The sequence below is a fragment of the Engystomops pustulosus genome, chromosome 1 (genome assembly GCF_040894005.1).
Source record: "Engystomops pustulosus chromosome 1, aEngPut4.maternal, whole genome shotgun sequence".
Taxonomy (NCBI): domain Eukaryota; kingdom Metazoa; phylum Chordata; class Amphibia; order Anura; family Leptodactylidae; genus Engystomops; species Engystomops pustulosus.
In genome coordinates this window covers 24,032,868-24,046,228 of record NC_092411.1, presented here as the reverse complement: position 1 = coordinate 24,046,228, position 13,361 = coordinate 24,032,868, and the positions used below count along the sequence as shown (strand labels likewise).

The 13,361-nt window shown below is 51.4% G+C and overlaps 11 non-coding genes across 11 annotated transcripts; all 11 read left to right on the top strand.

Annotated features, from left to right (window-relative positions):
• Positions 1-436: 436 nt before the first annotated feature.
• On the top strand, positions 437-600 carry LOC140087151 (U1 spliceosomal RNA). The gene has a single exon (XR_011849983.1). It is a non-coding gene; the product is annotated as a U1 spliceosomal RNA (small nuclear RNA).
• A 1,083-nt stretch (positions 601-1,683) lies between these two features.
• On the top strand, positions 1,684-1,846 carry LOC140087361 (U1 spliceosomal RNA). Its single transcript, XR_011850002.1, has one exon. It is a non-coding gene; the product is annotated as a U1 spliceosomal RNA (small nuclear RNA).
• Positions 1,847-2,929: 1,083 nt separating this feature from the next.
• Positions 2,930-3,093, top strand: LOC140087139 (U1 spliceosomal RNA). Its single transcript, XR_011849982.1, has one exon. It is a non-coding gene; the product is annotated as a U1 spliceosomal RNA (small nuclear RNA).
• A 1,080-nt stretch (positions 3,094-4,173) lies between these two features.
• LOC140087128 (U1 spliceosomal RNA) lies at positions 4,174-4,337 on the top strand. Its single transcript, XR_011849981.1, has one exon. It is a non-coding gene; the product is annotated as a U1 spliceosomal RNA (small nuclear RNA).
• A 1,083-nt stretch (positions 4,338-5,420) lies between these two features.
• LOC140087350 (U1 spliceosomal RNA) lies at positions 5,421-5,584 on the top strand. Its single transcript, XR_011850001.1, has one exon. It is a non-coding gene; the product is annotated as a U1 spliceosomal RNA (small nuclear RNA).
• Positions 5,585-6,664: 1,080 nt separating this feature from the next.
• On the top strand, positions 6,665-6,828 carry LOC140087106 (U1 spliceosomal RNA). The gene has a single exon (XR_011849980.1). It is a non-coding gene; the product is annotated as a U1 spliceosomal RNA (small nuclear RNA).
• A 1,084-nt stretch (positions 6,829-7,912) lies between these two features.
• On the top strand, positions 7,913-8,076 carry LOC140087095 (U1 spliceosomal RNA). Its single transcript, XR_011849979.1, has one exon. It is a non-coding gene; the product is annotated as a U1 spliceosomal RNA (small nuclear RNA).
• A 1,082-nt stretch (positions 8,077-9,158) lies between these two features.
• On the top strand, positions 9,159-9,322 carry LOC140087084 (U1 spliceosomal RNA). The gene has a single exon (XR_011849977.1). It is a non-coding gene; the product is annotated as a U1 spliceosomal RNA (small nuclear RNA).
• A 1,080-nt stretch (positions 9,323-10,402) lies between these two features.
• On the top strand, positions 10,403-10,566 carry LOC140087339 (U1 spliceosomal RNA). Its single transcript, XR_011850000.1, has one exon. It is a non-coding gene; the product is annotated as a U1 spliceosomal RNA (small nuclear RNA).
• A 1,081-nt stretch (positions 10,567-11,647) lies between these two features.
• LOC140087073 (U1 spliceosomal RNA) lies at positions 11,648-11,811 on the top strand. Its single transcript, XR_011849976.1, has one exon. It is a non-coding gene; the product is annotated as a U1 spliceosomal RNA (small nuclear RNA).
• Positions 11,812-12,895: 1,084 nt separating this feature from the next.
• LOC140087062 (U1 spliceosomal RNA) lies at positions 12,896-13,059 on the top strand. The gene has a single exon (XR_011849975.1). It is a non-coding gene; the product is annotated as a U1 spliceosomal RNA (small nuclear RNA).
• Positions 13,060-13,361: the final 302 nt, after the last annotated feature.

Here is a 13,361-nt window from a genome sequence, read left to right as displayed (position 1 = left end):
CTTCTGGCTTCGCATTGGCCACAACTCCAAACCACCCGCCTCCCTTCCCTCTTGCATAGATAGCTAGCTGTCTGTCTCCAGCTGTGCAGCCATTGTGTTTCTGTGTGTACACTTGAGGCCTAGCCAGAACACCTCCTCTTTAGCTGAGCACCACACCCGCCCAGCTCCACTGTAGCTCGCTCCCTCTCTCGATTGTCAACTCCCCTTTCATGCAAATACAGCTGTGCATCTTGGGAGAGATGATTTCAATCACCAGCCTGCCGGCCGCCGGGGCCAAAAGCTGTACAGCTTGGGGGGCCACCTCCGCAACAGCCAAGCTCCTCAGCTTGACTCTTGCCGGCGGCCAACTGACCCCGGGCCCGCAAGGTTGCCCTCCTCTCCGCGAGGGGGCCAGCCCCCGCTGGCCCACGCCACTCAAGCAAGCGCCAAGCAACTCATACTTACCTGGCAGGGGAGATACCATGATCACAAAGGTGGTTCTCCCAGGGTGAGGCTCACCCATTGCACTCCGGGTGTGCTGACCCCTGCGATTTCCCCAAATGCGGGAAACTCGACTGCATAATTTGTGGTAGTGGGGGACTGCGTTCGCGCTTTCCCCTGATTTTCTATGGTCAAAAACAGAACAAACTTCAGCAAAAAAATTATATGTCTCTATTGATAGTTTTCACATCATTCTACATGCTCTTCACATGTCTCTGTGGTTTCTTGTTTTGTTGAAAAAAAAATTTCTTTTTTTTTTTTTTTTTTCCCCCTTGCTGTTCAGTGCCGGGCTGTTTGCTCGGTTCTTCCATTGGCTGGATCCATCTCGGAAGCAGGGAACAATTCCATCCCTTTCCTCCACCTTGCAGAAAGCAAAGCACAGCTGGATAAGAAGGAAAAGTGCAGAAGAAGAAGGACATACAGTTGTTCCTTCAATGTCCAGGTCACAACTTGGCCTCCTCTGTCTCCGCCTTGTGGCAAGAAAAACACCAGCGTGTTCGGCTTTTTCCCTTCTAATTGCCACTTTTCAAATTGACCTTCTGTTGTTGCTGCTTCTGCTTCTTCTTTACCTACCTCCTTTGTCGGCATGCACACTCTTTCCTGCCGCTTCTTTGTTTCTCTTTCGTGTCATTTTTGTCACCTCTTTTGCTGTCCCAGACACTTTGTCAGGCGACGCTGATGAGGACCACAAAGAACAATGCAAGCAGACCAGACGGCACCTACAGCAGGCAGGCCTGCTCGCTTTTATAGCGCCAGGTGACAAAGACTTCTGGCTTCGCATTGGCCACAACTCCAAACCACCCGCCTCCCTTCCCTCTTGCATAGATAGCTAGCTGTCTGTCTCCAGCTGTGCAGCCATTGTGTTTCTGTGTGTACACTTGAGGCCTAGCCAGAACACCTCCTCTTTAGCTGAGCACCACACCCGCCCAGCTCCACTGTAGCTCGCTCCCTCTCTCGATTGTCAACTCCCCTTTCATGCAAATACAGCTGTGCATCTTGGGAGAGATGATTTCAATCACCAGCCTGCCGGCCGCCGGGGCCAAAAGCTGTACAGCTTGGGGGGCCACCTCCGCAACAGCCAAGCTCCTCAGCTTGACTCTTGCCGGCGGCCAACTGACCCCTGGGCCCGCAAGGTTGCCCTCCTCTCCGCGAGGGGGCCAGCCCCCGCTGGCCCACGCCACTCAAGCAAGCGCCAAGCAACTCATACTTACCTGGCAGGGGAGATACCATGATCACAAAGGTGGTTCTCCCAGGGTGAGGCTCACCCATTGCACTCCGGGTGTGCTGACCCCTGCGATTTCCCCAAATGCGGGAAACTCGACTGCATAATTTGTGGTAGTGGGGACTGCGTTCGCGCTTTCCCCTGATTTTCTATGGTCAAAAACAGAACAAACTTCAGCAAAAAAATTATATGTCTCTATTGATAGTTTTCACATCATTCTACATGCTCTTCACATGTCTCTGTGGTTTCTTGTTTTGTTGAAAAAAAAAATTTCTTTTTTTTTTTTTTTTTTCCCCCTTGCTGTTCAGTGCCGGGCTGTTTGCTCGGTTCTTCCATTGGCTGGATCCATCTCGGAAGCAGGGAACAATTCCATCCCTTTCCTCCACCTTGCAGAAAGCAAAGCACAGCTGGATAAGAAGGAAAAGTGCAGAAGAAGAAGGACATACAGTTGTTCCTTCAATGTCCAGGTCACAACTTGGCCTCCTCTGTCTCCGCCTTGTGGCAAGAAAAACACCAGCGTGTTCGGCTTTTTCCCTTCTAATTGCCACTTTTCAAATTGACCTTCTGTTGTTGCTGCTTCTGCTTCTTCTTTACCTACCTCCTTTGTCGGCATGCACACTCTTTCCTGCCGCTTCTTTGTTTCTCTTTCGTGTCATTTTTGTCACCTCTTTTGCTGTCCCAGACACTTTGTCAGGCGACGCTGATGAGGACCACAAAGAACAATGCAAGCAGACCAGACGGCACCTACAGCAGGCAGGCCTGCTCGCTTTTATAGCGCCAGGTGACAAAGACTTCTGGCTTCGCATTGGCCACAACTCCAAACCACCCGCCTCCCTTCCCTCTTGCATAGATAGCTAGCTGTCTGTCTCCAGCTGTGCAGCCATTGTGTTTCTGTGTGTACACTTGAGGCCTAGCCAGAACACCTCCTCTTTAGCTGAGCACCACACCCGCCCAGCTCCACTGTAGCTCGCTCCCTCTCTCGATTGTCAACTCCCCTTTCATGCAAATACAGCTGTGCATCTTGGGAGAGATGATTTCAATCACCAGCCTGCCGGCCGCCGGGGCCAAAAGCTGTACAGCTTGGGGGGCCACCTCCGCAACAGCCAAGCTCCTCAGCTTGACTCTTGCCGGCGGCCAACTGACCCCGGGCCCGCAAGGTTGCCCTCCTCTCCGCGAGGGGGCCAGCCCCCGCTGGCCCACGCCACTCAAGCAAGCGCCAAGCAACTCATACTTACCTGGCAGGGGAGATACCATGATCACAAAGGTGGTTCTCCCAGGGTGAGGCTCACCCATTGCACTCCGGGTGTGCTGACCCCTGCGATTTCCCCAAATGCGGGAAACTCGACTGCATAATTTGTGGTAGTGGGGGACTGCGTTCGCGCTTTCCCCTGATTTTCTATGGTCAAAAACAGAACAAACTTCAGCAAAAAAATTATATGTCTCTATTGATAGTTTTCACATCATTCTACATGCTCTTCACATGTCTCTGTGGTTTCTTGTTTTGTTGAAAAAAAAAATTTCTTTTTTTTTTTTTTTTTCCCCCTTGCTGTTCAGTGCCGGGCTGTTTGCTCGGTTCTTCCATTGGCTGGATCCATCTCGGAAGCAGGGAACAATTCCATCCCTTTCCTCCACCTTGCAGAAAGCAAAGCACAGCTGGATAAGAAGGAAAAGTGCAGAAGAAGAAGGACATACAGTTGTTCCTTCAATGTCCAGGTCACAACTTGGCCTCCTCTGTCTCCGCCTTGTGGCAGAAAAACACCAGCGTGTTCGGCTTTTTCCCTTCTAATTGCCACTTTTCAAATTGACCTTCTGTTGTTGCTGCTTCTGCTTCTTCTTTACCTACCTCCTTTGTCGGCATGCACACTCTTTCCTGCCGCTTCTTTGTTTCTCTTTCGTGTCATTTTTGTCACCTCTTTTGCTGTCCCAGACACTTTGTCAGGCGACGCTGATGAGGACCACAAAGAACAATGCAAGCAGACCAGACGGCACCTACAGCAGGCAGGCCTGCTCGCTTTTATAGCGCCAGGTGACAAAGACTTCTGGCTTCGCATTGGCCACAACTCCAAACCACCCGCCTCCCTTCCCTCTTGCATAGATAGCTAGCTGTCTGTCTCCAGCTGTGCAGCCATTGTGTTTCTGTGTGTACACTTGAGGCCTAGCCAGAACACCTCCTCTTTAGCTGAGCACCACACCCGCCCAGCTCCACTGTAGCTCGCTCCCTCTCTCGATTGTCAACTCCCCTTTCATGCAAATACAGCTGTGCATCTTGGGAGAGATGATTTCAATCACCAGCCTGCCGGCCGCCGGGGCCAAAAGCTGTACAGCTTGGGGGCCACCTCCGCAACAGCCAAGCTCCTCAGCTTGACTCTTGCCGGCGGCCAACTGACCCCGGGCCCGCAAGGTTGCCCTCCTCTCCGCGAGGGGGCCAGCCCCCGCTGGCCCACGCCACTCAAGCAAGCGCCAAGCAACTCATACTTACCTGGCAGGGGAGATACCATGATCACAAAGGTGGTTCTCCCAGGGTGAGGCTCACCCATTGCACTCCGGGTGTGCTGACCCCTGCGATTTCCCCAAATGCGGGAAACTCGACTGCATAATTTGTGGTAGTGGGGGACTGCGTTCGCGCTTTCCCCTGATTTTCTATGGTCAAAAACAGAACAAACTTCAGCAAAAAAATTATATGTCTCTATTGATAGTTTTCACATCATTCTACATGCTCTTCACATGTCTCTGTGGTTTCTTGTTTTGTTGAAAAAAAAAATTCTTTTTTTTTTTTTTTTTTCCCCCTTGCTGTTCAGTGCCGGGCTGTTTGCTCGGTTCTTCCATTGGCTGGATCCATCTCGGAAGCAGGGAACAATTCCATCCCTTTCCTCCACCTTGCAGAAAGCAAAGCACAGCTGGATAAGAAGGAAAAGTGCAGAAGAAGAAGGACATACAGTTGTTCCTTCAATGTCCAGGTCACAACTTGGCCTCCTCTGTCTCCGCCTTGTGGCAAGAAAAACACCAGCGTGTTCGGCTTTTTCCCTTCTAATTGCCACTTTTCAAATTGACCTTCTGTTGTTGCTGCTTCTGCTTCTTCTTTACCTACCTCCTTTGTCGGCATGCACACTCTTTCCTGCCGCTTCTTTGTTTCTCTTTCGTGTCATTTTTGTCACCTCTTTTGCTGTCCCAGACACTTTGTCAGGCGACGCTGATGAGGACCACAAAGAACAATGCAAGCAGACCAGACGGCACCTACAGCAGGCAGGCCTGCTCGCTTTTATAGCGCCAGGTGACAAAGACTTCTGGCTTCGCATTGGCCACAACTCCAAACCACCCGCCTCCCTTCCCTCTTGCATAGATAGCTAGCTGTCTGTCTCCAGCTGTGCAGCCATTGTGTTTCTGTGTGTACACTTGAGGCCTAGCCAGAACACCTCCTCTTTAGCTGAGCACCACACCCGCCCAGCTCCACTGTAGCTCGCTCCCTCTCTCGATTGTCAACTCCCCTTTCATGCAAATACAGCTGTGCATCTTGGGAGAGATGATTTCAATCACCAGCCTGCCGGCCGCCGGGGCCAAAAGCTGTACAGCTTTGGGGGGCCACCTCCGCAACAGCCAAGCTCCTCAGCTTGACTCTTGCCGGCGGCCAACTGACCCCGGGCCCGCAAGGTTGCCCTCCTCTCCGCGAGGGGGCCAGCCCCCGCTGGCCCACGCCACTCAAGCAAGCGCCAAGCAACTCATACTTACCTGGCAGGGGAGATACCATGATCACAAAGGTGGTTCTCCCAGGGTGAGGCTCACCCATTGCACTCCGGGTGTGCTGACCCCTGCGATTTCCCCAAATGCGGGAAACTCGACTGCATAATTTGTGGTAGTGGGGGACTGCGTTCGCGCTTTCCCTGATTTTCTATGGTCAAAAACAGAACAAACTTCAGCAAAAAATTATATGTCTCTATTGATAGTTTTCACATCATTCTACATGCTCTTCACATGTCTCTGTGGTTTCTTGTTTTTGTTGAAAAAAAAAATTTCTTTTTTTTTTTTTTTTCCCCCTTGCTGTTCAGTGCCGGGCTGTTTGCTCGGTTCTTCCATTGGCTGGATCCATCTCGGAAGCAGGGAACAATTCCATCCCTTTCCTCCACCTTGCAGAAAGCAAAGCACAGCTGGATAAGAAGGAAAAGTGCAGAAGAAGAAGGACATACAGTTGTTCCTTCAATGTCCAGGTCACAACTTGGCCTCCTCTGTCTCCGCCTTGTGGCAAGAAAAACACCAGCGTGTTCGGCTTTTTCCCTTCTAATTGCCACTTTTCAAATTGACCTTCTGTTGTTGCTGCTTCTGCTTCTTCTTTACCTACCTCCTTTGTCGGCATGCACACTCTTTCCTGCCGCTTCTTTGTTTCTCTTTCGTGTCATTTTTGTCACCTCTTTTGCTGTCCCAGACACTTTGTCAGGCGACGCTGATGAGGACCACAAAGAACAATGCAAGCAGACCAGACGGCACCTACAGCAGGCAGGCCTGCTCGCTTTTATAGCGCCAGGTGACAAAGACTTCTGGCTTCGCATTGGCCACAACTCCAAACCACCCGCCTCCCTTCCCTCTTGCATAGATAGCTAGCTGTCTGTCTCCAGCTGTGCAGCCATTGTGTTTCTGTGTGTACACTTGAGGCCTAGCCAGAACACCTCCTCTTTAGCTGAGCACCACACCCGCCCAGCTCCACTGTAGCTCGCTCCCTCTCTCGATTGTCAACTCCCCTTTCATGCAAATACAGCTGTGCATCTTGGGAGAGATGATTTCAATCACCAGCCTGCCGGCCGCCGGGGCCAAAAGCTGTACAGCTTGGGGGGCCACCTCCGCAACAGCCAAGCTCCTCAGCTTGACTCTTGCCGGCGGCCAACTGACCCCGGGCCCGCAAGGTTGCCCTCCTCTCCGCGAGGGGGCCAGCCCCCGCTGGCCCACGCCACTCAAGCAAGCGCCAAGCAACTCATACTTACCTGGCAGGGGAGATACCATGATCACAAAGGTGGTTCTCCCAGGGTGAGGCTCACCCATTGCACTCCGGGTGTGCTGACCCCTGCGATTTCCCCAAATGCGGGAAACTCGACTGCATAATTTGTGGTAGTGGGGGACTGCGTTCGCGCTTTCCCCTGATTTTCTATGGTCAAAAACAGAACAAACTTCAGCAAAAAAATTATATGTCTCTATTGATAGTTTTCACATCATTCTACATGCTCTTCACATGTCTCTGTGGTTTCTTGTTTTGTTGAAAAAAAAAATTTCTTTTTTTTTTTTTTTTTTCCCCCTTGCTGTTCAGTGCCGGGCTGTTTGCTCGGTTCTTCCATTGGCTGGATCCATCTCGGAAGCAGGGAACAATTCCATCCCTTTCCTCCACCTTGCAGAAAGCAAAGCACAGCTGGATAAGAAGGAAAAGTGCAGAAGAAGAAGGACATACAGTTGTTCCTTCAATGTCCAGGTCACAACTTGGCCTCCTCTGTCTCCGCCTTGTGGCAAGAAAAACACCAGCGTGTTCGGCTTTTTCCCTTCTAATTGCCACTTTTTCAAATTGACCTTCTGTTGTTGCTGCTTCTGCTTCTTCTTTACCTACCTCCTTTGTCGGCATGCACACTCTTTCCTGCCGCTTCTTTGTTTCTCTTTCGTGTCATTTTTGTCACCTCTTTTGCTGTCCCAGACACTTTGTCAGGCGACGCTGATGAGGACCACAAAGAACAATGCAAGCAGACCAGACGGCACCTACAGCAGGCAGGCCTGCTCGCTTTTATAGCGCCAGGTGACAAAGACTTCTGGCTTCGCATTGGCCACAACTCCAAACCACCCGCCTCCCTTCCCTCTTGCATAGATAGCTAGCTGTCTGTCTCCAGCTGTGCAGCCATTGTGTTTCTGTGTGTACACTTGAGGCCTAGCCAGAACACCTCCTCTTTAGCTGAGCACCACACCCGCCCAGCTCCACTGTAGCTCGCTCCCTCTCTCGATTGTCAACTCCCCTTTCATGCAAATACAGCTGTGCATCTTGGGAGAGATGATTTCAATCACCAGCCTGCCGGCCGCCGGGGCCAAAAGCTGTACAGCTTGGGGGGCCACCTCCGCAACAGCCAAGCTCCTCAGCTTGACTCTTGCCGGCGGCCAACTGACCCCGGGCCCGCAAGGTTGCCCTCCTCTCCGCGAGGGGGCCAGCCCCCGCTGGCCCACGCCACTCAAGCAAGCGCCAAGCAACTCATACTTACCTGGCAGGGGAGATACCATGATCACAAAGGTGGTTCTCCCAGGGTGAGGCTCACCCATTGCACTCCGGGTGTGCTGACCCCTGCGATTTCCCCAAATGCGGGAAACTCGACTGCATAATTTGTGGTAGTGGGGGACTGCGTTCGCGCTTTCCCCTGATTTTCTATGGTCAAAAACAGAACAAACTTCAGCAAAAAAATTATATGTCTCTATTGATAGTTTTCACATCATTCTACATGCTCTTCACATGTCTCTGTGGTTTCTTGTTTTGTTGAAAAAAAAAATTTCTTTTTTTTTTTTTTTTTCCCCCTTGCTGTTCAGTGCCGGGCTGTTTGCTCGGTTCTTCCATTGGCTGGATCCATCTCGGAAGCAGGGAACAATTCCATCCCTTTCCTCCACCTTGCAGAAAGCAAAGCACAGCTGGATAAGAAGGAAAAGTGCAGAAGAAGAAGGACATACAGTTGTTCCTTCAATGTCCAGGTCACAACTTGGCCTCCTCTGTCTCCGCCTTGTGGCAAGAAAAACACCAGCGTGTTCGGCTTTTTCCCTTCTAATTGCCACTTTTCAAATTGACCTTCTGTTGTTGCTGCTTCTGCTTCTTCTTTACCTACCTCCTTTGTCGGCATGCACACTCTTTCCTGCCGCTTCTTTGTTTCTCTTTCGTGTCATTTTTGTCACCTCTTTTGCTGTCCCAGACACTTTGTCAGGCGACGCTGATGAGGACCACAAAGAACAATGCAAGCAGACCAGACGGCACCTACAGCAGGCAGGCCTGCTCGCTTTTATAGCGCCAGGTGACAAAGACTTCTGGCTTCGCATTGGCCACAACTCCAAACCACCCGCCTCCCTTCCCTCTTGCATAGATAGCTAGCTGTCTGTCTCCAGCTGTGCAGCCATTGTGTTTCTGTGTGTACACTTGAGGCCTAGCCAGAACACCTCCTCTTTAGCTGAGCACCACACCCGCCCAGCTCCACTGTAGCTCGCTCCCTCTCTCGATTGTCAACTCCCCTTTCATGCAAATACAGCTGTGCATCTTGGGAGAGATGATTTCAATCACCAGCCTGCCGGCCGCCGGGGCCAAAAGCTGTACAGCTTGGGGGGCCACCTCCGCAACAGCCAAGCTCCTCAGCTTGACTCTTGCCGGCGGCCAACTGACCCCGGGCCCGCAAGGTTGCCCTCCTCTCCGCGAGGGGGCCAGCCCCCGCTGGCCCACGCCACTCAAGCAAGCGCCAAGCAACTCATACTTACCTGGCAGGGGAGATACCATGATCACAAAGGTGGTTCTCCCAGGGTGAGGCTCACCCATTGCACTCCGGGTGTGCTGACCCCTGCGATTTCCCCAAATGCGGGAAACTCGACTGCATAATTTGTGGTAGTGGGGGACTGCGTTCGCGCTTTCCCCTGATTTTCTATGGTCAAAAACAGAACAAACTTCAGCAAAAAAATTATATGTCTCTATTGATAGTTTTCACATCATTCTACATGCTCTTCACATGTCTCTGTGGTTTCTTGTTTTGTTGAAAAAAAAAATTTCTTTTTTTTTTTTTTTTTCCCCCTTGCTGTTCAGTGCCGGGCTGTTTGCTCGGTTCTTCCATTGGCTGGATCCATCTCGGAAGCAGGGAACATTCCATCCCTTTCCTCCACCTTGCAGAAAGCAAAGCACAGCTGGATAAGAAGGAAAAGTGCAGAAGAAGAAGGACATACAGTTGTTCCTTCAATGTCCAGGTCACAACTTGGCCTCCTCTGTCTCCGCCTTGTGGCAAGAAAAACACCAGCGTGTTCGGCTTTTTCCCTTCTAATTGCCACTTTTCAAATTGACCTTCTGTTGTTGCTGCTTCTGCTTCTTCTTTACCTACCTCCTTTGTCGGCATGCACACTCTTTCCTGCCGCTTCTTTGTTTCTCTTTCGTGTCATTTTGTCACCTCTTTTGCTGTCCCAGACACTTTGTCAGGCGACGCTGATGAGGACCACAAAGAACAATGCAAGCAGACCAGACGGCACCTACAGCAGGCAGGCCTGCTCGCTTTTATAGCGCCAGGTGACAAAGACTTCTGGCTTCGCATTGGCCACAACTCCAAACCACCCGCCTCCCTTCCCTCTTGCATAGATAGCTAGCTGTCTGTCTCCAGCTGTGCAGCCATTGTGTTTCTGTGTGTACACTTGAGGCCTAGCCAGAACACCTCCTCTTTAGCTGAGCACCACACCCGCCCAGCTCCACTGTAGCTCGCTCCCTCTCTCGATTGTCAACTCCCCTTTCATGCAAATACAGCTGTGCATCTTGGGAGAGATGATTTCAATCACCAGCCTGCCGGCCGCCGGGGCCAAAAGCTGTACAGCTTGGGGGGCCACCTCCGCAACAGCCAAGCTCCTCAGCTTGACTCTTGCCGGCGGCCAACTGACCCCGGGCCCGCAAGGTTGCCCTCCTCTCCGCGAGGGGGCCAGCCCCCGCTGGCCCACGCCACTCAAGCAAGCGCCAAGCAACTCATACTTACCTGGCAGGGGAGATACCATGATCACAAAGGTGGTTCTCCCAGGGTGAGGCTCACCCATTGCACTCCGGGTGTGCTGACCCCTGCGATTTCCCCAAATGCGGGAAACTCGACTGCATAATTTGTGGTAGTGGGGGACTGCGTTCGCGCTTTCCCTGATTTTCTATGGTCAAAAACAGAACAAACTTCAGCAAAAAAATTATATGTCTCTATTGATAGTTTTCACATCATTCTACATGCTCTTCACATGTCTCTGTGGTTTCTTGTTTTGTTGAAAAAAAAAATTTCTTTTTTTTTTTTTTTTTCCCCCTTGCTGTTCAGTGCCGGGCTGTTTGCTCGGTTCTTCCATTGGCTGGATCCATCTCGGAAGCAGGGAACAATTCCATCCCTTTCCTCCACCTTGCAGAAAGCAAAGCACAGCTGGATAAGAAGGAAAAGTGCAGAAGAAGAAGGACATACAGTTGTTCCTTCAATGTCCAGGTCACAACTTGGCCTCCTCTGTCTCCGCCTTGTGGCAAGAAAAACACCAGCGTGTTCGGCTTTTTCCCTTCTAATTGCCACTTTTCAAATTGACCTTCTGTTGTTGCTGCTTCTGCTTCTTCTTTACCTACCTCCTTTGTCGGCATGCACACTCTTTCCTGCCGCTTCTTTGTTTCTCTTTCGTGTCATTTTTGTCACCTCTTTTGCTGTCCCAGACACTTTGTCAGGCGACGCTGATGAGGACCACAAAGAACAATGCAAGCAGACCAGACGGCACCTACAGCAGGCAGGCCTGCTCGCTTTTATAGCGCCAGGTGACAAAGACTTCTGGCTTCGCATTGGCCACAACTCCAAACCACCCGCCTCCCTTCCCTCTTGCATAGATAGCTAGCTGTCTGTCTCCAGCTGTGCAGCCATTGTGTTTCTGTGTGTACACTTGAGGCCTAGCCAGAACACCTCCTCTTTAGCTGAGCACCACACCCGCCCAGCTCCACTGTAGCTCGCTCCCTCTCTCGATTGTCAACTCCCCTTTCATGCAAATACAGCTGTGCATCTTGGGAGAGATGATTTCAATCACCAGCCTGCCGGCCGCCGGGGCCAAAAGCTGTACAGCTTGGGGGGCCACCTCCGCAACAGCCAAGCTCCTCAGCTTGACTCTTGCCGGCGGCCAACTGACCCCGGGCCCGCAAGGTTGCCCTCCTCTCCGCGAGGGGGCCAGCCCCCGCTGGCCCACGCCACTCAAGCAAGCGCCAAGCAACTCATACTTACCTGGCAGGGGAGATACCATGATCACAAAGGTGGTTCTCCCAGGGTGAGGCTCACCCATTGCACTCCGGGTGTGCTGACCCCTGCGATTTCCCCAAATGCGGGAAACTCGACTGCATAATTTGTGGTAGTGGGGGACTGCGTTCGCGCTTTCCCCTGATTTTCTATGGTCAAAAACAGAACAAACTTCAGCAAAAAAATTATATGTCTCTATTGATAGTTTTCACATCATTCTACATGCTCTTCACATGTCTCTGTGGTTTCTTGTTTTGTTGAAAAAAAAAATTTCTTTTTTTTTTTTTTTTTTTCCCCCTTGCTGTTCAGTGCCGGGCTGTTTGCTCGGTTCTTCCATTGGCTGGATCCATCTCGGAAGCAGGGAACAATTCCATCCCTTTCCTCCACCTTGCAGAAAGCAAAGCACAGCTGGATAAGAAGGAAAAGTGCAGAAGAAGAAGGACATACAGTTGTTCCTTCAATGTCCAGGTCACAACTTGGCCTCCTCTGTCTCCGCCTTGTGGCAAGAAAAACACCAGCGTGTTCGGCTTTTTCCCTTCTAATTGCCACTTTTCAAATTGACCTTCTGTTGTTGCTGCTTCTGCTTCTTCTTTACCTACCTCCTTTGTCGGCATGCACACTCTTTCCTGCCGCTTCTTTGTTTCTCTTTCGTGTCATTTTTGTCACCTCTTTTGCTGTCCCAGACACTTTGTCAGGCGACGCTGATGAGGACCACAAAGAACAATGCAAGCAGACCAGACGGCACCTACAGCAGGCAGGCCTGCTCGCTTTTATAGCGCCAGGTGACAAAGACTTCTGGCTTCGCATTGGCCACAACTCCAAACCACCCGCCTCCCTTCCCTCTTGCATAGATAGCTAGCTGTCTGTCTCCAGCTGTGCAGCCATTGTGTTTCTGTGTGTACACTTGAGGCCTAGCCAGAACACCTCCTCTTTAGCTGAGCACCACACCCGCCCAGCTCCACTGTAGCTCGCTCCCTCTCTCGATTGTCAACTCCCCTTTCATGCAAATACAGCTGTGCATCTTGGGAGAGATGATTTCAATCACCAGCCTGCCGGCCGCCGGGGCCAAAAGCTGTACAGCTTGGGGGGCCACCTCCGCAACAGCCAAGCTCCTCAGCTTGACTCTTGCCGGCGGCCAACTGACCCCGGGCCCGCAAGGTTGCCCTCCTCTCCGCGAGGGGGCCAGCCCCCGCTGGCCCACGCCACTCAAGCAAGCGCCAAGCAACTCATACTTACCTGGCAGGGGAGATACCATGATCACAAAGGTGGTTCTCCCAGGGTGAGGCTCACCCATTGCACTCCGGGTGTGCTGACCCCTGCGATTTCCCCAAATGCGGGAAACTCGACTGCATAATTTGTGGTAGTGGGGGACTGCGTTCGCGCTTTCCCCTGATTTTCTATGGTCAAAAACAGAACAAACTTCAGCAAAAAAATTATATGTCTCTATTGATAGTTTTCACATCATTCTACATGCTCTTCACATGTCTCTGTGGTTTCTTGTTTTGTTGAAAAAAAAAATTTCTTTTTTTTTTTTTTTTTTCCCCCTTGCTGTTCAGTGCCGGGCTGTTTGCTCGGTTCTTCCATTGGCTGGATCCATCTCGGAAGCAGGGAACAATTCCATCCCTTTCCTCCACCTTGCAGAAAGCAAAGCACAGCTGGATAAGAAGGAAAAGTGCAGAAGAAGAAGGACATAC